Source organism: Melanotaenia boesemani, chromosome 11, assembly GCF_017639745.1.
Source record: "Melanotaenia boesemani isolate fMelBoe1 chromosome 11, fMelBoe1.pri, whole genome shotgun sequence".
NCBI classification, from domain to species: domain Eukaryota; kingdom Metazoa; phylum Chordata; class Actinopteri; order Atheriniformes; family Melanotaeniidae; genus Melanotaenia; species Melanotaenia boesemani.
In genome coordinates, this window is record NC_055692.1 from 21,037,075 (window position 1) to 21,060,859 (window position 23,785).

Sequence of the window (23,785 nt, forward strand, 5' to 3'; positions counted from 1 at the left end):
TTTTTCCTAGTTAATATCTTCCCCAGTTTCATGGCTGCCTGGAGAGAATATTATTTCTATTATAATGAGAATAAAAGACAGAAGTATCATTGAAGAGGCATGCAAGAAGGCAAGCAGGTCACCTCAGCATGTTTGTGTACCCATTACAAGCTTCATTGTTTCCCCTCAGCAGGTAACATATATGTGCTATCAGACTGAAATAATGGAGGACACAGGGTGTTTAAAGTCTAACCCCCCTCTGCCCACGGTGCTTAATGGATCTTTGAAAATAGAAGCACATAGAGAGAAGCAATGACTCTTTAGTCTTTAAAAATGCCATTTTCATGTTCCCCTACTTGGCTGGCCTGCCTGTGTGACTCATCCCTGCCTCAAGAACCATTTTCTGCCATAAATCTTCTAGAAAAGGTGATAACAAAGATGCATAGCATATGAAGATTATGCCTTCCTGTTCCCTAAATGCCAAAGATTAACATGAGTTAATGATGATCATACATTCCCATGACTGATTTGCCAAAAAAACAGCTTATTTATCGATGATGCAATGGACAATACTGTAGATCAGTTTGCCAGTTTTAGTAGAGATTTATTTTTCGAGCAGGTGACTACTGTTTGCTACAGCTGTGTGCTGTGTTTGCTTCTGTGTTTTTTTAATGTTGTGCATGCCGCATCTAACATCTCCGCATAGAGGAGGGAATATTTACTGATGCTCATGGGATGTTCAGTGTGGAATTGTTGCAGTTTGTTTTACAAAAAAACAGCAGAGATTGCTAAAATTTTCACTTGCCTCTAATTTTACTGTAATTACATTAATTTTGTATCAAATTATAAACTTCTTATAAATACATTATATGTATTTGTTTTAGTTAGATTTGCTCTCACTTGCCAAGAATGCATGGACTTTAATACAGCCTTATCTCCCTCAACTTCAGAACATAGTGAGGCCTCCTCTGCCTCCACCTCAAGTCTGTCTGTCTCCTGCAGCCAGGTGAGGAAAGAACTGGAGAGAATGAACCAGAACAAGGCTCCAGGCGAAGATGGTGTCGGCCCCAAGGATTGAAAACCTGCTCAGAACAAGTGTGTTGGATTCTTTAGCACCTTTTAAACACCAGCCTGAGTCAGAAAAGAAGTTCCTGTGTTGTGGAAAACACCTTGCCTTTTTACAGTCCCTAAAAAATTCCCAACCATCTTAACGAAATGACTACAGACCAGTCACCCTAAAACCTCACATCATGAAAGTTCTTGAGAGGCTGTTACTAGTGAGTCTTAATAAGCAGGTAAACACCTTTAAGGACACATTACAGTTTGCATGTGTAATGGGCTTGGAGTTGAAGACACATCTACCTGCATAATAGAGCCCTTTGAGGATCATGTTCTTTGATTTCTCAAGTGCTTTTAATACAATACAAGTTCCATAAATTCCAGGTGGATACCTTACACCACCACCTGCATGTAATAAACAGACCACAGTTTGTGAGACTGAAAAGTTGTGCATCTGTAATGGTGGTCAACAACACAGAAGCACTACAAGGGACTCTTTACACTGTAGACTTCCACTACAACTCCGAGTCCGGTCATTCACAGAAATACTCTGATGTCTCTGATGCAGTTGTGAGGTTTATCATGAGGGACATGAAGCTGAGTTTGTGAGATGGTGTGGAAACAATCACCTCATCTTGGATACAAACAAAACACAAGATGATTGTTGACTTCAGGAGGAGCAATAAGAAAACACTGTTTACATTGTGAGAAAAAGTGAACATAGTAAAGGAATACAAGTACCTCAAAGATCAGCAAGAAAACAGATCAGTCAAAAATGACCCCGCTGGTTTTTAATCTACAAAATCTTTGAAATTAAAAGCTTTTATATTTCATATTCCAGGTATTCTTCATAAAACATGTTTGTGACATGAGGCCATTGCATTAAAAAAAAAAAAAAAAGAAATCATTAATTGTAAGAAATTACAGTTTTTGTATTACAACCCCAAAAATGACCCCAAGCATTTTTCCTATGGGATCTCCTAAGAACCTTTGTACGGTGTACATTTTAGGACATCCTCGTAGTCAGAGTCAGGTGTCAGGACAAAAGTCATCAGGTATCAGGAAAAAGTTGTCAGATGTCAGTGTCGGAGTCGGGAAAAAAGTTGTCAGAGTCGGAGTCAAAAAAAAAGCTGTCAGAGTCGGAGTCAGAAAAAAAGTCGTCAGAAAAAAAGTTGTCAGAGTCGAAGTCAGAAAAAAAGTCGTCAGAAAAAAAGTTGTCAGAGTCGGAGTCAGAAAAAAAGTCGTCAGAAAAAAAGTTGTCAGAGTCGAAGTGTGTCTCAAACCGTGCACTTACATGAGTGCACTGGAAGGTAGTGTGTAGTACACACTAAGCACTACCTTCTGTAATGACACTATTTGACGATGATTCTTCTGCTGCCTTAATTTACAGAAGGAATTTCCAACTCTTGATTTTACTTTGTTTACTCCTTACTTAACCCCACCTGTAAACTTTGTCGCATCCAACGCAGGATCCTCCTCGGGCTGCACATGAATTAGAACGTATGCTTATTTATTTTAAGGTATATGACCCTCCTACATGCTGCCTAATAGCAGCGCCGCTCCGTTAATATACTTTTTTTTAGGACAATCCGTCCAAGTTCTTCCAAAATCTAAAATCACATTAACATACGTGTTTGCATGTCATCATACTTTTATGCTATTAAATGCCTTTTAAAAGGCCTCATTTGTGAAACAAAGAACCGTGGCCTCCACTGTATTAATCTATCTCAGTAGATAACAATAGAAACCATCAGCACATGTCTCCCCCATACCTAAAGTGCAATTTAAAACACTAATAAAACAGCTTTTAAATATGCAAAGAAATCTTCACTGAATTAAAGTACGTTACATTATACATCTGTTTTCATTGGTGTTTACACTGATACCGTTCACGTCTGGCAACAGGAAACCGATTATACTAGAAATCATTTAAAATATGAAATGCAGTAATGAAGACGCTAAAACAGGGATGCAGAAAACATTTTATTTAAAATTTTGCCGCCTCCTCTTCTCCACAGCAACGTCCAAGCCCTCAGGTGCCTCAGTGCCACTGCTGGCTTAGTTTGATGCCACAGTGTTCTACGATGAACACACAATGGCAGTTTATATAAAAACAAACATTAATATATATATTTATATGTACTTTATGGGTACTTTGCAGATGCTTATCTAAAGTGATGTACAATCAGCTACGACTTAGTCAGAGGTACCATGGAAACCGGACAGTTTTCTAAACCAGCGATGTTTCCTAATCAGTTTTCAGATCAAGGACCATTTCGTTTACACCAGAGACCCCGCAGTGCTTAATCTGGAGGTTCAACAATTATGAATAAACATGCGGAACCTATAGCATTAATTATTTTTAACACTTATAGCCCATCTACATCCGCAAAATCGGTTATAAAACTGCTAACATTTACGTTGCTAACTCTACTGCAGCCTCCAACAAATGATCAGATCCATAACTGTCATCAGGGATTGAAGAGATAAAAAGCATGCTGCAGTTTATATTAGAATTATGATTAAATAACTTCATACAACAGTAGAAAGCAGCCATCGCCTGCATCGCTTCAGCTGAGTCAGTAGTTGCCATTATTCAGCTTTGAAAAACTGGTTGAAAGTCCCTTCTCTTCCGCTAGGTCAGCAAGATGACTGAAATTTCTGTGTCAGTGCACTAAGCACTTAAATGTAGTGTTGGAAGTATAGAAGTGCGCGGTTTGAGACACACTCCGACTCTGACAACTTTTTTCTGATGACTTTTTTTCTGACTCCGACTCTGACAACTTTTTTTCTGACAACTTTTTTTCTGACTCCGACTCTGACAACTTTTTCCTGAAACCTGATGACTTTTGTCCTGACACCTGACACCTGACTCTGACTACGGGATGTCCTAAAATGTACACCGTACCTTTGATTCTTATCAGCTCTGACTGTCAGTATACATTTACTGTCCCAATTACTAGAAAGGTTCAGATACCAATAGCATTGGAAATACTGGCCGATCTGGCCAAAAGTAAGGGTATTGGTATCTGTGAGTGTTTCTGTCTAAATACTATCCAATACCACGGAAACTGAATCACAATTCTTTTAGTTTCCTGCCCAACACAGCCACACACATACACAGGCAGTTACGCAGTCTTGTTTGACCGGTGTTTTGAGTTGGTAGACGGAGAAGCAGCTGCACGTGAGTCACTGTTGTGCTAACATGTAGCATTAGCAGTATGTTAGTAGTTTTGCGTCCTTACTAACTAGAAAATCCCACTAGCAAAACAGCGACATGGCCTAATATGCAGGGCGGACGTTTCCACAGGCGGCACGAATCCTGCTAAATTTAACACCAGCAACTTTATAAACCATTTGGGTCAGCATGTGAAAAAGCACAAGAAGTTTGTTGTCTTAAAGGAAAGGCACAACAAAATGCAGCAATAATAAACACTGGCAAATGTTTTTAGAAAATGTCAGGAATTTGCAGAAGAAAGCCAGAAAGCCACCGCGATAATAGACATCATTGTAGAATTTATTGTCCTGGATTAACAGCCCCTGTTAAGGCGGAGGATTTGGAATGCGTTTTCGTATCCGACCCAGAGGCAGAGGGTGACGTGGCCAGGTGTGGAAGAGGGCAGCAACAGCGAGCACTTTATTTGTTGTTTACACATTATTGAGAGGGAACCAGATACTGCTGCCAGCTCACGTTACAGGGCCACATCAAGAAGGCCATGTAATGGAGCCATTCTCCAGGGTTCAGTGATGACATATTGACTGAGGGCTGTAACTGTTGTAGCCACTGTGGGACCTTATTGTATTTTCTCTGGATTTCCTTACGTACCAATAAATTTGGTCAAACTATCTTTTTGCCTCCTCCTGGTGTCACAGTGTTGCTCTCCACTCGACCCTTTAAACCTATGTTGTTGTTTTTTGTTGTTTTTTTTAAAGTGGTGTGACCCAGCCAAGGGTCACAAATATACTGTAAATAACAGCAGTTAATAATTTGTGTAATTAATTGCGTTAATTTTTTTAATGGAATTAACACTCCCTCATCCCCCACACTTTTGAGAGAGTTCAAAACCAGCACTTCTTCTTTTAAAGAAAAAAATGAAAAAAACTTTTCCTGCAGTTCTGTACTAATATACCTTCTCCTCCCTTCGCTTCTGTTTCTTCTCCCTCTCTGTTCCTTGATCAGCTTTTCTGTTGCTAGCACTGTCTTTCTTGTTGCGCTTGTTTACTGTTCATCTGATAAGGAGCAAATTAGCGGTTTGTGGTTCATCCTATATTTAACCCACAGTACTGTTATTGGACGCGATAGCAATAGCAAAAATTTATCAGTTTCATGTCAATCAGATTCATGTCACTATCAAGTGAAGCTGGAGAATGAAATAGAATTTATCGGCCTCTTAATAAAATAATACAGGTTGGCACTCGATATTGGAAGATACCTAAACCCCAGGTATCAGAATGGGTATCGGACAGAACAAATTGGCATAGAGACATCCTTAAAAATTACACATCTGATGTCAGCAGTCTCACCACCAAGGAGGTCAATTTTACATAGCAACATACATATAAGTATCATCTTCATTTATGAACTGAGTTTCCACATCCATGACTTTTCTGTGTATAACGTTAGTCTTATTGACATCAAATTAGCCTACTTTGTTGTTAGCTAACACCATTAGTAATTTAATGTTAGCTAGTTTAGTAAGGTAGCTAGCATTACTGCATTTGTTGTGTAGAGAGTGAAGCTTTTACTATATTTATAACTTCCTTGTAATAAAACCAAACCTGTTAGGTAGCCTATTATATTATTATTGATTATTCAATGATGTTTGTGTACGCATGTAAGTCTGTCCTTTTTGTGTTTTCTCATCTCAAGTATCATGGCTGCTAGGAGGCCAACTAGGATTCCTGAGGACATTACCTGAAAAAGGATTCTGGAAAGGTGGGATGAAGAGCCCATCAAAGGGACTGACTCGGGATCTGACTTTTGTCTTACCTGGAGATGCCAGGCCACCTAGAGATATCAGGCCACCTGGAAATCTGGAACCACAAAAATTCTGAGAAGTCAGTCAGGGTCTGCACTTGGGTTTAGCACCATTTTCTTCAATTAATGCATAGAAGCTGTTTATCACTAATGAAATATAATAGAAGAGGAAGTGACATGCACAAACATCGAGGGACAAAGAGTATCAACAGACAGACGAAAAGAGTGGAAAAATATAAGCAAACATTCTTGCAGGAAGTGATAAAAACTGGGATGTAATAATCCATGAGCTCTTTGGGAATTCTTTACATAATCCAATGTACAAGGCCACTATGGCAATTGAAAGACTTTAAGATATTCGTCGTTTCTTGCACTTTGATGACAGGAGGGCCAGAGCCTACCGCCTCTTCTTTGTGATGTTTGTGATGCACCCACCACATATGCAATTGATAGGATAGTGTACACAGGGAGACAACCAAGGCAAAGAAGTCCAGAAACATCTAGGGGGAAAACGCTGTCCATCAGTTGTGAAGTGGATTCAGACACACAGATCACAACATCACCACTGAAATGTCTTCTCCAGTAGGACACTTGCAGAGCATCTCCTGGAGAATGGTCTGACTGTTGTTGGAAAGAACCAACTAGACATCCCTCCAGCAATGAAGGCTTCCAAGTCCAGATGGGTCCACAGCACTGAATTTGGGTTCTATGCCATCATGACCATGGTCAGCTATGTCAGAAAAAAGGTAAAGGCTGTTCTGCTCCTCAACACAATGCTCAGCATTCTGAATTTTACAGAAGTGTCACTAATGCATGGCAACGCTTCCTTGAAGAATTTTCAAAGGAGCTTTTGACTCCTCACATGAAGTCGACTGGAAGGTACCCTAAACCTACCAACCCACATCACTGACGCAATGGGAAGGTGTGAAGTGACAAAAGCTGCAACCCAGCCACAGGAGAGAAGTGCACAGGACCGACAAAAGAGAAAGAGGTGTCAAATATGTCCAAGAAACAAATACTGCAAAGCCACCAATTGCTGTTGTAAATGTAGTACCCCATGTGCAATTGTCATAGCCAGAAGCAAGTAGTTTGTGACAGTGGCACACAGTGAGAACAGAGAAGATGCTTGTGTGTGTACATAAGCATGGACAGTGTTACGGCTGGGAAATACTTGCTGTGAACACAAACGTACACGTCAACATTCCGCTACATTTGTGTATATACTTGCTGCAAGCGACGGCAGCATGGCACAGCAAAAACACTCCATACTATAGGTTACTGCAAGGGGGAGTACACAGCACTTGAATTTTAAAATAGTGAAATGGTCAATCTACTGGTCACATTGCATTTCATCAACCCCCAACACACTTCCAATTTGTTGCTAACTGTTAAGGCATGACTGTTTATCACTGTGCAACGGGTATCAAAAAGTCATACAGATTCCGGTAGTTATGGGCAAAGTCTGAAAGACAGTCTTCAAAACTATCCGCCACTGTGTTTGCTTCAGACCTGTTGTGTTCATGCTCTGCTGGTGGTCAAGTCAATATTGCAACACATTACCTCCTGTCAACACAAGCGACTTATGTGCTAAACGAATGCTAGGACTGTGTGGCAGCCATGATACATACGCTAACAGCAAGTATATCCCAATCTTATGGTTCCCCGACCTACTGAATGTTCTCTGTTCATCCTCCATATTCAGACAGACGGACACACAAATAATGGATTTTGACATATCTGATTGATTGTTTTGTGATAAAATGTTAATAAAAAGTGATAAATGAACATGCCGAAAATAAAATGACTCTTTTATTGACTAAAATATAATGAAAAGCATCCTAAACTAAAATTAAAGAAATTTCTTAAATACGCATTGATTCTAAGTGGGATCATTTAAGGTCTGCACCAAGATGTTGGATGTCTTCTATAAGTCTGTTGTGGGTAATCAGATTTGCTGCCATCTGCAGCGGCAGCAGACTCAGAGACTGGCCAAACCGATCAAGAATGCTGGTTCTGTGCTGGGAATAAATCTGGAGCCACTGGAGCTAAATGGCCGAGGGAAGAATTCTGCACAAGCTGCTGAAAGAAATGAACGATTTTTTCACAAGAAAACAATAGTATATTCAGTGTGGAGCTTCATCATGTCCAATGCAAATCAGAAAGGTACCGGAGATCATTCCAGCAGCCATCGCCCACCGGAACAAAGCAATATCTTCTTCTAATTAATTATTATTAGTTTTTTTGTTTGTTTGTTTGTTTTTTTTAAGGAAAAAACTATCACAACATTGCAATTTTAATTTCTATTCGTATCATTTGTATCTCACTCTTAAAAGGAGAAAATAGAGGAGAACAGAACAGAAAATAAAACAAACTCACTTTACGGTGCCTCTCTCTTGACATTGTGATCTGAACAAGATTTGATTTTAAAACTGGATCCACTGTCCTTTGTGTCCTGCCATGGCTGTTTTCTGCTTACTTAAACCAATGCCTGTTCTCATTTGAAACTATCTATTTAGTACCTTCTATGGTTGGGTAAGATCGTTATGTGACACTCCCATGACACTGATACATGTAAACACGGCTTCAGAGGCAGGGACTAAATCCCATATCTCTTGGTTTGGTATCCTGACAGTGTTTTAGTCATGAATGTGCCTTTTCATATGGACATAGATTTTTTTTTCTTTTTGCTTATTGTAGTGTGTCGACATGATATTTCGGGAATGTGCGTAGTAAAAACTCTGTAGCAACACTTGTGTTAATGTTGACATAACTTGTATTTAGCTAAAAGGTGACAAACACACATTGCTGACTTCACTTAATAACAGGATATTCATCTGGTAAGGTTTCCTCAGTGCTAGCTACATATATTCACATAAAATGCCTAAAAGAAGCTACGTATTTTATATATTTTACTGATTTTAAGAAACAAAAGTTTCAAGTAAATTTCAAGATGCAGCATTATCAGTTGTTTGTTGTGAACAGTAAACACATTAAACAAAGTCTGAGCACCTGAAATGTATGTTTCTGCAAACTCCTGAGCTGTAATGGTTCAAATTTATTTATTTTATAATTTGACTGAAAATAATTATCTAAAGACTTAAATTATTTCCAAAAATAAAAATCCATCACAAGTTATGTGATGGATTAATAAAGGTCTTAATGCTTTAAGAGATGTATTCAAGTACTCAACAATTGCCAAAACAGTGAAGGAATTATCATTGTTATTTTCTACCTTTAAAATCAATCTGGCTCCAAGCAATTGGATTGCATAGTTAAGGCATAGTGGGTCACTTGCCTGCCAACTGTAAATTAAGGTGGTGAAGAAAAACTGCTCTATTTTCTAATAGGAATTTTTCACAGTGCCTGAAATAAGAGGATCTATTTCTCAAGAGGCTGCTTTTTCCCTTCAAAAAACTCCTTGGGTCCATTCATCTCCTAGCCAATAAAGTCTAATATCCTGTCAACGCCTTGTCATTTTGAAGATTTGATGTCAGTCCTGATGAATTACATTTCATCTATCAGTTAACAAGTTTCTAATGTCTGCAGCTGACTGATTCTGAACGTCCAGAAAGACCACAAGTCCTGGGGAATTAAGGGAGAATCACAAGGAAAACTGCAAAGGAGCACAGGAGAAGCACAAACTAATACATTTATTTGATTGTTTTACCTTCAGGGCAGAGCTTGCATTTGAATATTTCAAATAGGGTTATTTCTCTTTGCAGAGTTAATCGATCTTGGGGGTTTTGGAGCAAATGGAAGTAATTTGCCGACATAAGGTAATGCAAACTGCATTGAATATTTTGCTGATTTGTGACTGTAATAAGAAATCAGTCATAAAGAAAGTTTGCTGTAAATATCACCATAAACCACAGGGCATTTTCTTGATAACTACTTTGGCCATGAGCTACTCAGTACAATAACAGAGAGCAGCCTTTTACAGCAAAGCATATCCATAACTGTCGAAAACACGTCATAGTTGCACAATAAATAAATACATGTTTTGCCAGGAGCAGCATGCTTAGTTGGAAATTATGACTGCCTACTTCCACAATCAGTTTCTGTCTTTTCTTCTGTACCTGTTGAACAATGGATCTACAGCAACCCATGAAAAATATCCACTAAAGCTATCAGACTTTTCTTACAGAGTGGTCATTGAGCAATCAGCCAGTAGCTGTTTTCCTAATGCTGAAGAGCCTTTAGATATGGACAAAATTGCTTTATTCTTTTCCACCTGTTCACATTTTCACAAAAGCTTCTTTTTTAAAAAAAGAAAGGTGCAATCTCTAGAATAACTTTACAGATCTGTTGAAGCTACATGTTCATTTCTTAGGACCATTAGCTGCTAGTATTAGCATGAGCAAACTTTCCTAGGAGTTGAGTGTGGTGGTCTACAATAGAAAAGGAAAATCAGGCATATTGAAAAACTTTGAAATTTTTACAAACAAAGAAGATAAATAGCTCTACTTTGTATGATGTGACAAGTGTGGCAAAGTGCTTGTATACAGCAGGCACATATCTGAAACTTTAGGGATGAGATGACACACCTGCTCCATATTGCCTGGTCAGAAGAAGTTGTTTTTCAGGGACAAAACAGCAATTCTTCCTGCACACTAAGCGCGAAACTACTGAAAAATGTGTTGAACTGTGCTGTAAAGGCATTCGTCCTCATGATGTTGTTACAGGGGATGGTTTTGCTGATTACCACAAAACATCATTCACATCCAGCACTATCAACTACACAAATGATGACTTTAATCTGGTCTCGAGGGTGCTGTTTTCAGCTCCTTTTGAAAGTGGTGAGTGAAGCACAGCTGGCAACATATGAGCCTGCTGTTGCAAAAACTCTGTACATTTGGCATAGATTCATCGCTGCTAGTTGGCTGTGCTGTGTTTCTCACTGACCATGGACCAAACAATGTCAGAGCATTACGTGGATGTACGAGGTTAAACTGCAATGCTGACATCCTTAACGTTGTGTTGTCAAGTGCATTTGCTCCTATTGTGTTGGCAAAGACCTAGAAGCTGTCTAAACTATTGATCAATGCAAAAAGATTGGACAAATATTTCAAACATTTGGGTTTGCTAAACATCCTGAAAGAAAAACTCTAAAGCAATCAGTTTAGACCGGATAGAATTAATTATGAATTAAAAATTATGGCATGCTGAATTCCAAACTGCAACAGTATGAGGAAATCTCCACCTTACTGATGGACAATAACCAGTATGAAAGAATTACACAGTTCAGCAAGGCCACTTTTAAAACAGTGACTGAATTCCTCTCAATTGCAGAAGTTGCCAGTGTTTCCCATCTGGAAGAACTGATGGGGATGACCGAAACAGCAACACCCCTTTATATGATGTACAGAATTGCAACCTTCCTTGCTCAATAAATGTGTTTGCTGCAGATGGTGATGCAAGAGACAGCGTAATTAACCCCTTACGATGCAGACGTACCGGTCCCGGTACATGACTACTAATCAACAACATTGCAGCCATGTGTGCAAGCCCCTCCGTCATGAATGTCCACAATATACACATCAAATGAAAGCTCAAAGTCTCGTCTTTCCGATGATATAAACCATTTTCACACGCAACAACCACAGCGCTAAACACTAAAGCCTTTTTTACAGAAAAGCAGAAAGTTTAAATGTTGACTTTCCTTACCTTTGAGGGCTCTCTATAGGTCAAACATCAATATTTCCAATCAAGATTGGTCTCATTCTGTCCATACAGGTTAGGTTAGGACAAAAAAAATATTTTTTCTCTGTGTTCTAAAGTGTATAACTTTTTACCAGTAATGCTTACAGTGATTCTGATTGCTGTGGGTGAAACTAGAGAGTGTTACCTTTACAAAGAGCTCAAGCCTGTACTTACAATCCAGAGGGTTCAATAACAGCAGTAATTCTAATTTGGAGAGGTCATATTACACGCGATTTGCCAAAATGACCCCGCTTGATAAGGAGTTAAACTGATAAAAGTTTTAATTATCAAGTCAAGGTTGAAGCAGAAAGCTGAACAATGATGTAAATTTTTTAATAAATAAATTACATAGTCTAATTAAAAATAGGATTAAAATTAGAAAGTCATAAAATAAAAGACAAAAGGTAGATGTGTTTACAAATTAAAATATTTCTAATGTCATCTAAAAGTGCAAAAGAAAACATTCAGAACATGCGCTCTGACATGTTCCCAGTGGAGGACACACTGTAACCAGTGAAAAAGAAAAAATAAATCAGTTCACAGAATGGGAAAAGATTCCTCCTTCACTTGAGGGCCAAAGCCTGTTGATGAAGAAATATCTGAATATCTCTGCTCCCGACTTTCAAACAACCCAGACCCATGTGAGGTTCTTCAATGGTAGAAATTTTACAAAGAAAGATTTCCTGAGCTGTCGAAGCTTAATGTTGAGAATACATGTGTCTAGTGCGCCATCAGAGACGGAGAGTTTAGTGTCTGTGGGTGCATTTCAGAAGAACAACGCAGCAGCCTGAAACTAGAGTCTCTTAGCAATATACCTGTACTCTTTCTGCACAGCAATCTTAAGTAAAACAAATGTCTGTTTCGTTGTACTGTCTTATTTTGAGTAATTCTAGTGTGTTCTGAGCCATTGTGTTAATGTACAGCAAGTCCAGTTGTTTTTTAATGTGCCTCTGGATTTTCAGTGGTTCATAAGCTCATGTTTAAATTTATTTTTATATTGGCACATTTGAATAGAATTGCTCTTTCAAAACAGAAATTTTTGTTTAACTTTTTTTTTTCTTTTTTGTCACATATAGCCTAGACATACTAATAAAACGGTTCTAATAAAAGGGTGCATATAAACTTATTTTATTTGGTGTATATATGGTTCGGTGGGAGTGAATGAGATTGCAGTAGCAGATAGTAAAGGTCAGAATTTTAGCAGAATTAAAAAAATAGTTCTGTGCTAGACTTTAGAACACAACTGACTTCTTATCATGATTTTTTATGAAGCCACCTTTTTTTTCTTTACTGCTTATCATGCCAGTTCATTTTGCATTTCATTTTTGTTATTTTAAATCATCTCTTGATGTTTGGTTTGAGTCCTTGGGCCTCATGTACAAAGCGTGTGTATGCACAGAAATGTGGCATATGCTCGGCAAAGATTAGATGTATCAAGAGTGAAATGACCATCAAGCCAACTTCATGGCTGGCATGCGCATGTTTCTACAGCTGTTGATGTTTTGGCGGCACTTAGAGGTGATGCTGGGAAACTGTTATAATAAATAAATATGAAAACAGTTAGTTCTCAGACCGAGTGATGTGCACATTGGAGACACATGAACAATTAACACTGATGAGCAACTAACACACCCATTGTAAATGAGAGGATGTATTGGCACATGATGACAACTGCCTCATCTACCACTTTTGGTTCACTGAGTTGCGGCCGGCCTTGGAGCGCAACACAGCGAGAAGCCATGCGCTGGCTGTGCCCGTACAGGTGCTGACCACACTGGAGTTCCTAGCAACTGGAGTATTTTAGAGAGAGCTGGCAGACTGATCGGAACCGTATCAGTCAGCCAGATCCTACCAGCCATGTGGGACAGAATTATCCATATGTCAGCCAGGTACATCAAATTCCCATACAATGCAGTTGAACAGGTCAACATTAACAATTTGCACATTGCTATAAAAGCTCCATCACACAATGAATTTGTATGTCAACAGGAAACATTTTTATTCGATCAAAATACAGATCATATGTAATGCACACATGCAGTAACATTGAGGCATGGTGGCCTGGTTCAACACATGACTCAAACATTCTGACGAACAGCATGTTTAGGAACAGACTACAAGCTGGCACTCTGTGAGATGGGTGGCTTCTTGGTGAGTAAATATATTAATGTGATTGTCCTAAAATTAATTCTTGTGATGCACATTGAGCATGAGCCTTCAAATTCTATCCCGTCTTCGCAGCATCATTGCTGTTTATTTTTGCGAGTTAAACTACTGCTTAAGATCTTTCTAACAAGCCCCTGACTTTCTCTGTGTGCAAAGTACTCTTGTTAATAACCCCCGTGCATAAAGTGTAAAATGTCTTAAGCAGCGTCACTTTTTCCTTGATGCACTCATTCTCTTGTAATTTTCTGATCATGCAGAGAGGGGAATCTCAGGTGTGGGCTCATTTAGATGTGATTTGCTTATGTAAATGGAGGCGTGGACAAGGAGCAGTCGGGTGCGTGCGCTCAATTCCACGTTGATTGGGATGTACAAAGGAAATGTGCTTGGATACATGTGTGCGCACAGATTAATACATTGGATATTTTTGCGTATATAACATTTTCTGGATTTGAGCATATGCCATGTTTTAGTGGGAAATCCCTGCACGTCTTTGTACATGAGGCCCCTGGTGAATGGAGATACTGTTGATGAAGCCATAGTTTTCTTTTCTATCTCTTGATGTCTCTGATTAAGTAACTCAAATTCATTAAACATTGAGTAAATGCATGGATAAAATCAGTTATTAAATCTTTTTATTTTAACTAGAATTTCTTTCTATACCATGCACAAACCTAAATGCAAGTTCCAAACCATGGAATATCACAGCGAAGGAGTGTTACACATCAAGTAGACAACGTTATTTATAAGCACGTTTTAAAACAACATATATTGACCAAAGTGCTGAGAGTGAAAAAATAGAAATAAAATTAGGGGGACTAAACAATAAAACAGATATTAAAGTAATGAAAGACTCTAAAAAAGACAAGCATGAAACAAATAAAATAACGCCAAAGCTCAGTCTGGTTTCAAAGCAAGAAAGTAAAAATATGTTATTAAACGGGATTTACGAATGTAATTGCATTTGAAACTGTTTATGTGCTGCTTTGCATTATTTTACGCTAATTATGAAGTTGGAACTTATTTTATTTTAAATTATTTTATCATTTTTTTGTTTTGTTTTCTTTTTAGCAACAAACATGTAAGTGAGTTTATGGTATACAAACATGCATGTCATTCGTCTGTTCATATATATTTTGTGACTGGACCTCAAAACAGTTAAAGTTTTGATGTTTGCATTGTCAATTCAGAGTTAGAGTCACAGTTTTGTACAATAAAGGCTTGTATCCCTCAGGGTGTGTGTGCGCTTGCTGCCGTGCTGGTCTTGTTTATTGGTCTCTCTCATGCTTTTTTGTGCAGTCCCTAGAGATATTACCATTAAATTGCTTTTTGGTTCAGAAGCTACTCGGATGCATTAGAACTTGTAATGGACTTTGCCTTGGTGAAGGCATCAGTCGGTGTATTGATTGTGCCTACTGGGTACAAGTGAAACTGCTTCACACCTCTGAATAATTCATGTTTCTATTACAATTATTGTCCTAATTGTAACAATGTTTGGATGGCAAACTGCGAGGAAGAAAAAAGAACTTATTTTGTCTCTGTCTGTCTGCCCTACATTATTTGAAAATGTGAATAGCAATGTAATTATATTTCATACAACATTATAATCTTATCCATTATAAAGATGATAACTTGTATTGCCTGAAAGGCAAACAAAGTTTTAAACGGATCACGCCTCTTAGTTTTAATTAAAAATCACAGACAGCTTAATTGCAGTGCAGTTGTGCTCTGCTGGCCCGTGATTGCTTCAGAAACTGAAAACGAGATTGTAAGAGAACCTGCTGCTGATACTACTCTACAGTTTTTGCCCCATTGCCCCCTATCAAGTCTGGACTCTGCAAACTTTCTTTTACAAGTTTCTTATCGGGGTGTAATGAAGTCTCCTTGTGGGAGGATTCTTTAAATTGTACTTTGATAGGTGAAAACAACCGGATCAAAATGTCACTTAAACTCATTCAGAAAAGAACTGAAAGTCAAGTGAGTCACTTAAGGTTTGCCTGCTCTTCAAGAGTATTCTGTCATATTTGCATCTCATGAAATAAGCTGCTTTTGAAATGTACCTCAGTGGAGCTATGTTTTTCTGAACTGATAAAAGTGATCCGTAATTCACTGCAGGCTCTTAACAATATGTAAGATGCCATACATATTTATGAAAAGCTCAACCTCTGGCTTACATTTAGCTGATTGTGCACTTCACCATGCAGCCTGGTTTAGTCATAATCCATCATTATGTCTTGAAATAGAGGCTACCCCAACCTATCAACCCCCTGCTCCTCCACCTTTCTATTCAGCGTGCACTGAATTATCAGCTAGCTTTACTGAAACATTGAAGTAGTAATTGTGGAATGAGCTTATGGGTGGAACTTTTAAGAATGGGTTTTAGAAGCTGCTGATGGATTTATCATCTTTAAATGGGAACTTTACTGAATTTGACCACATTTATTAACTTTAAGCAGTTTTAAAAGAATGATATTACTCATACATGCTAGAATGGTCCACTTTCTTTCTTTTTTTTTTTTTTTCACAAAGAAAAACTAGAAAACTTTTGAAAACATTTACATCGGTACTGGTGCAGCTACTGTCTGCTGAGATACATCCACGTTGCCTGCTATATGTATTATGGGGGCAACCATGTCACAAAGATGGAGCACCTTTATGACTATGGTGACGAAGCAGAATGAGTGTTAGGGACGTGTTGTGCTTACATAAACTCTCTGATCAAGAGACACCAACAGTCAAGTCTGGCCTTTGGCATAGGCTATATGGGTGGCTTGTTGGGGTGCCACCCACTGGAGGAGGCGCCACTGTGAGATGTCGAAAAGAAAAGAAAAGAAAAGGGAAAAAAAAAATTAAATAAATAATTAGTAGGTACTTAGAGGTCTTAGGAGGCTTGTGGTTTCTACCTGCTTCTGGCCTAGGTTGCTGGTTCAGGGAAAGTGATCTGATGTTGCGGTCTTTTCCACACCTATTCCCCTGGATCAGGTACTGTCAGGCACCTTATGGTGGCGTCAGGCCCATAGAGACACCCCTGCAGGATAATGGCTTTGGGATTTGCGATCTAATTCGAACCTGTGTGCCTTTTAGGCTGGGTTTGCTGGGGTTCTGAAAGTCCTCAGGTGGCGTTTTTATTTTTATTTTGCCTTGTATTGACACCAGCACATGCCCCTTGCCACATTAGCATCTATTTTAGCAACAAGCTTAGCGCCACAGCACTGTAAACACTAGCTTGTTAGTACCTTTATACAAAAAAGTTAACCAGATGAAGTAAACATTCAAACAATTATAAACAACAAGATTTTACTGCGCCTGTTTTCTTTATTTTATTTTATTTGTTTATTTTTAAAAATTAGGTTACATCTGTTGCTGCTTTAGGAAATGTTTGAAATATCTATTGGACCTGAAAATATTGGATTTAAATTAATAAAATATTGAAAAAAATGTTTGTTTTTTTATTTAATTAAACAAAAATAATGTTCACATTATTAATTAAACTTTCGTATTAAACTTTCATAAAGTAATTTTAAGCTTTTTAAAAATGGATTATTATGATTTTTCTGATGCAATAATGTGTAACTTTTTGGCCATCCACTACATTCAGGAGAAAAAAGTGCTATAAGGTGCAGTATTAGTTTTGAAAAGTTCTCTGATAGCTCTGTAGGTCCAGATGGGTGTTGGTACACCTTAAAAACTAATTATATTTTAGGAGCATATTTACTAATGAATAAACTGAATACATTTTCATGGTCATCTACATTAACACAAAGAAATTGGCCAGTGGGAAGAGAAAGAGCAGTCCTGAGTCAGGGACTTTCCAGGCATAAGGCTATTACTGATTCAATAATACAGGACCTTATCATTTCACACAACCTGCCTTTGTCTTTGACAACCCAAGCTTAAAGAATTTTATGGCAGTGGTAGAGGAACTGTAATCAGGCGTCTAATTAAGCTTGCAACAGACAAAGTCTCCGTGATAAAATTCAAGTTAGAAAGGATGGACACTGTTTCTGTGACTGTGGATATGTGGACTAACAGAAGTGTGTGGTTTTCAAGGGGTAATATCCCACTTTGTGGAATTTAGGAAAAACAACCCAAGACTGCAGTCAGTGCTTTTAAATTAAGGGAGATTATCAGGGCCACACAAGAATTGAGAAATTTTAGTAGATATATGATCAATTTAACATAAACCACAAATTAGATTACATAATCTCTGATTGCCAACCACAACAACTGACAAGGAAGATGGTGATGATGATCTGGAACTTATGGGAAGATACACCAAGGAACACCAAGATGAAATAGGATAAAGCCGAAGCAGTTGCTGGCAATAGTGCTTACAGTGCTTTGCACATTCACTTCAAGTTGTGAGATGAGCAGACAAAGGGAAAACTTTGAACCATGCAGTGGCAAATCTGATGAGTTTCTACAATGTGCTGCATTCTACATGCAGCATGAAAGAAGCACTTTATTCTGAAAATGGAGACAATCACAGCATTCCCTCTGCTGTATCAACAATATGGAACGCAACTCTCCGCCTATTGGAGGCAGTCCCTGACCTGGATCCCCAAAGCCTAAATGTCCTACTGGAAACCCAGAGACATAAAGGGATGTGCCTGTCAGTCAGAGAATGAAGCCAACTGAAAGAGCTTGAAGAAATTTTTCCCACATTTCTTTAAGCAAAAGACCTCACACAGGGCCAAAAAATGGTGACAGTGCAGCTCTCTCCTGTATACTATCCCTCAACAGTCTCCTTATCACTATGCTCAATACAACATTTTATCTAATTTGTTTTGATAAAAATAAAAATATTACATATCTAACTGGTTTGATAAACATCAGTAACTCCAGCAGCATTTCAAGGGGATCTTTGTTAACGTCAGAATGGATGTACTTGCTCAGCTTGCAGTAGGTCTTCCATTTTAAGATATTATCTACTTGATGTCTACACTCCTAGATCCATCATTCTGCCTCTTTTGGCTGGGACAAAACTTTTTCAGCTACACCATATGCATTAAGCAAGAGGCATGGGGTTTTTGCAGGTGGCTCATTCTGATCATCATCTCCATGGCTGCTATTGGGGATGGTAACTTTCTCAGTCTCTGCCAAAACTAGGTCTGAAAAGCGTCACAAAGTCATCATCCCCAGTAGCACCAGTGGAGAGGGTGTTCAGTCATGGAAGCATTTAATGTGCCCTCACTGAGCCAGGCTTAGAGCAAGTATACTGGCAAAACCATAAAACATGACTGCTTTGTAAGAAAATAACTGTTGATCTGTGGGAAAATACAGATGTTAAATTTTTGTCTGGTAAAATGTTGTGTTTCTTTTTATAAAAAATGCATTTTATTTGTTTAACAGTTTAACAATTTATTCAGACATCTTTATACATATATATATATATATACATTGCACATTCATGTAAAAGAGAAAAAACTTAAAGATAGTCAGTTTAAGCTAATGGTCAGAGCTGTTAAAAAGTGCTGTTAGAGTAAATTCCTTGGGTATTATAGTGCATATAGTGCAGTGTTCTAAGCAGACAGACATCAGATGTCACATTGCAGATTAATCATTACAACTAAAGGTGACTTGCAACTTGAACTTGCAAAAATCAAAAAAAAAAAAAAGAAAAATTTTTTGCAATTTTTCTAAAAGACTTTGGAGGGCAATAGTGATAACACAGATCTCCTGACCGAAATACCCATTTTGATGGAACTTTTGTGGGGATTGAGTTGAAGTTGCATGACAAGTTCAATGCCAAAAATCGCAACATAGACAGACGCCTCATGGCAAACGCCATGAATGAAGCTAACAGAACTATGTCATCTGCAAACAGCATTGACCCAATTTTAAGTCCATCAAACCAGACTCCTCAAAAGCCTGGGTGTGCCTAGAAAATTAGTCCATAAATTTTATGAACAGAATTAGTGACAAACGGCAGACATAATTTATCTGATCTGCTGATTTTATTTGAGCTACCAAAACTTCTAAAATCATCTTGGTCAAGTCTACTCTGAGAATTAAAATTACACAAGGAGAATCAGTGTTTAGTTTTTATGCTCCTGAACAAACTATTTTATTTCATTAATTGCATTTCTTTAATCTTTGTTTTTTTTTTGTTTTTTTTTTTTTTGTTTTTTTTTTATGCACTAGTATTGTTTTCTGCACCCTGCTGTAATGTTTTATGTAAAGCACTTTGAATTGTCTTGTACTCGAAATGTGCTATACAAATAAATTTGCTTTGCCTTGCCTTGCCTTTTATAAATGTACAATAATAACCACTTAAAATGGTGAGGCATATTTACTAAATTCATTTTGGTGATGATAAGTTTCCCTTAATGAATTCTGTGCTGATGAATAGTATAAATTGTATAAATTTGAGTCAAACATAATGATTTCGTGTAGAGTGCAGCCTCCTCTGCAACTTTATATAGAGCAAAGTTGTTAAACATTACAAGTGGAAACCACTTACTTCAGCTCTTTTTCCTACAGTAATTCTACCTATTTGTCCAATACGACAACATGAAAAGTCAAAGTGGTGCAAAACTTTACATACTGCAACAGTAAAAATGAATGACAGCAACCTGATTTCTCATTGTAGAAAGTGCAAGAACACACAGTAAAGTTAGTATGTCAGAAGCTTTGAATTGTCATTGTGAGGATTAATAAAGAATGAGCTTCTTTAATGTTTCGCTTGAGTGAGCTCATAAAAGCTGACATGTAGTGAAGCGAGAGATGGAATACAAATAAACCTGGGCCCAATAAATGTCACCACTTTCTTTTTGTGTTCGCAAGGTATGCAGGAAATAGAAGACTTGGGTGTCCATGATAGGAAGACGAAGAATGGGGCAAAGAAACTACTTATTCGGAAGCTTGGCAAAGGCCATTGTAAAATGCTCTCAATTTGTCACATACAATTGGTGGAATGTTTTTGAAAAGCTGAGGGGAAAAAAAGGTTATCTTTTCATGTGAAGTCTGTGCTTTATCTGGTTTCAGCTCATCACTGAAGATTCAGCCTGAGTGCAAAACTGTTGAGAATGAATTTTGGAAACATGCAAAACTCTACCTACATTTACAGTACATTTAGTCTGTGTACAACTATTCATTTTTGCTCAACTCCACCTTCATAGCAAAGCTATTCACATACTAGGATTCACCACCCTGTTCACTTTGCTGATTCAGTTCAGTCCAGAGACAGTTCTGCAGCTATCTCGTATCCATGCTGAATGAGATTCTAATTGAAGAACATATTCGCTTTTTCCTTCAAACAAGGACATCTGTCATTCCCAGAACCTTTTCTTATACAGATGAGAAGTTGTCAGAAGGCTAGTCAGAGCAGTGAATGTAATTTGCAGACTTACCATGTAAAACTGGTTTGCAGAGCAGTGGGCTTTAGAGTGGTTGGCTTAAGTTGAATTGCTGACACTTAAAACTTGCTCACACAAATTCCCACCGCACATCTAAAAGGTACATATACAGTGAACAGTCCTGACTACAATTCTTTGTCGTTATTAAGTGGCAGGCTGGGGGCTCTTGAAATTCATTTTTAAATTTCAAATAATTTAATGTAATTAAAGTCAGTCTGACAGAATGAAGGGAGTGAGAGCACGAATTTTTACTAATAATGATGATGGGTGTTTAAACCCACGGTCTTAGCGTTAGCTGACAAGTAATATGCTGCTAAATACTTCGCAGATGAATGTAATCCACACTGGTGAATGAAAAAAATCTGAATTTAACATCATCCTTGCAAGCGAAGCTGTTTTTGGGCGGAGCCAGCACCGGCAACCAGTTGTGTATATATGCTAAGATCTCGCTGAGTCTCAGTAAGTCAAACGAGAGTAAGTTCACGTCACTGGAAAAGAGGACGCATAAAAAATAAATAGATCTCCAAGTTTTGTAAATTGATATTGGAGTAATTTAATTTGAATCAATTCTAACCAATTAATTAATTTTTAAAACCCAGCCCTAAGGTTGAGGAAAGGAAATAGAAGGGACAGGGAGATCATGAGAGGCTGAGCAATGCAGAAAAATGTCTGCCATAGGACTCTGAGAAGCTTACTGGTCAACAGAGAGATGTTAAAACACAATGATTGTCTTTTTCAACAAATGTGAAGTAAGACAAGTGAACAGCTTTTTTATGCTTATTTACTATGTTTTTTCTCCATCAAGAGCTTAAACTGTGATCGTATCTATAATCTTTGTCCTATAAGAAAATATGCAAGAACTATTGAACAAGTCCAAACTAAAATATTTCAGTAGTTATGAATAGATGCAATCTTGAACCAACTCTTACACTCTTCTAATTTTGAATCCAGCAAACTCTGCCAATCCTATTGCCACCTTTAGTGAGTTGGTGTTTTTTTTTGTTTGTTCGTGAAATGCCTTGACAGCTGGATGAATCACCATGGAACTTGGAGAGCAGATGGGGCTCAGGTGATGAATACTAATGAATTTAGTGATGAGGGAACATCCACACACCCAGGGCAAAAATATTCAGGTGAAAAGAAAAAAAAAATTGAAATGTCACGACAGGAAAGGTTTGCACACTCTTGATCTCTCACTGTGTAACTTAATTCTCTGAAGAAAAAAAAAAGAAAAAAATCTTTAAACAGTATTTCAAGCTACAGGATTTTCCTCAGAGTAGATCTTACAGTGAAAATTTACCTACTTTTGAGAGAAATAAGTTCTTGGAACCTAACTAATTCTCTTGTGATAAGCTATGGTGATTCTTTGAATTTTATTGAATGGAGAAAGCTGTTAAAGGGTTTCGTGTTATGTGTTCAGTCTCAACATCTTCAGCACAGATACGCACAAAGTGCTGTATATAAACTCTTGGTTCCCAGACTCCAGATTATCTTATCCCATCTGTTAAAAATTTAATCCATCTCCAATTCTGTTGTACATCTATGATCTTTTTTTCCCCATTTCCTTGGGTTCTGCTCTTATTGATTAAATTAGTCAAAATTTGTTGGAATCCAACTTAGTTAATGGCTGAGCCTTGGAAAGTCTGCTAAGTTCTGAGTCACTGAACTGTCAATCAAAAGTTCACTGTCCAATGGGAAATAACTTCTAGGAAGAACCTGTCACCTGAGATGTAAAGTGACAGGGTGTATAAAAAGTAGAAACAATAACAGATCAAATTAGATGTCTAAATTAACAAATGAAAATTAAAAAATTAAAGTTGATACGTACAAAATCATTATGTAAATGCAGTCATATCTATCTGCATCAACTATGGTGATAGTACTGTTGCTACTAAAACATAAGGTAATAATATAAACATTTGAGTAAAACAGTTTTTAATGGAAATAATAAACTGAAATTGATTTATAGCTTATACTTGTTTATTCAGGGTGCAGCCATGATATCGATTCTCCAGAGGTTTCAGTGACAGATAAGAATCCTACAAAAGGCTATTCACCAATTCCCCACAACATTGAAAATTAAACATATTCCAAAATACAACATAACTAAAGTATGTTTGGAAGAAGTTAGCTAATTTCTTTCTCATCCAGTGGCTTCTACATGTAGCTGAACCTTAGAAATTTAAGACATATTATGAAAATGATATTACATTTCTAAATGCTACATAATCTATAAGAAAATGACACCATTTACAAACTTGTTGTACTGACACTGAATAAGTATTATTCCTATGAGAAACAACACACACACACACATATGCAAATGAAAAGCCCAACACTGCAAGTTAATTAATTTTCATTCATAAAATAAAATGTTAACTCAACATTGATTTAAGGTCATAATGATTCATTTCTGGTGCAAATTGAAAATCTTTTGTGGATCATCATTTTAAAAGGGCAAATGTTTAGCCTGTTGGTTCCAGACGTTACGTGGGCAGGACATGACAAGTAAAACTGTATTTTATTAGCCAAAGGAATTTATCTTTGA

The 23,785-nt window shown here is 37.6% G+C and overlaps 1 long non-coding RNA gene across 1 annotated transcript; it reads left to right on the forward strand.

Annotated features, from left to right (window-relative positions):
* The first annotated feature begins 1,105 nt into the window (after positions 1 to 1,105).
* On the forward strand, positions 1,106 to 10,793 carry LOC121649218. The gene is made up of 3 exons (XR_006012084.1): positions 1,106 to 1,274; positions 9,563 to 9,792; positions 10,699 to 10,793. It is a non-coding gene; the product is annotated as an uncharacterized LOC121649218 (long non-coding RNA).
* Positions 10,794 to 23,785: the final 12,992 nt, after the last annotated feature.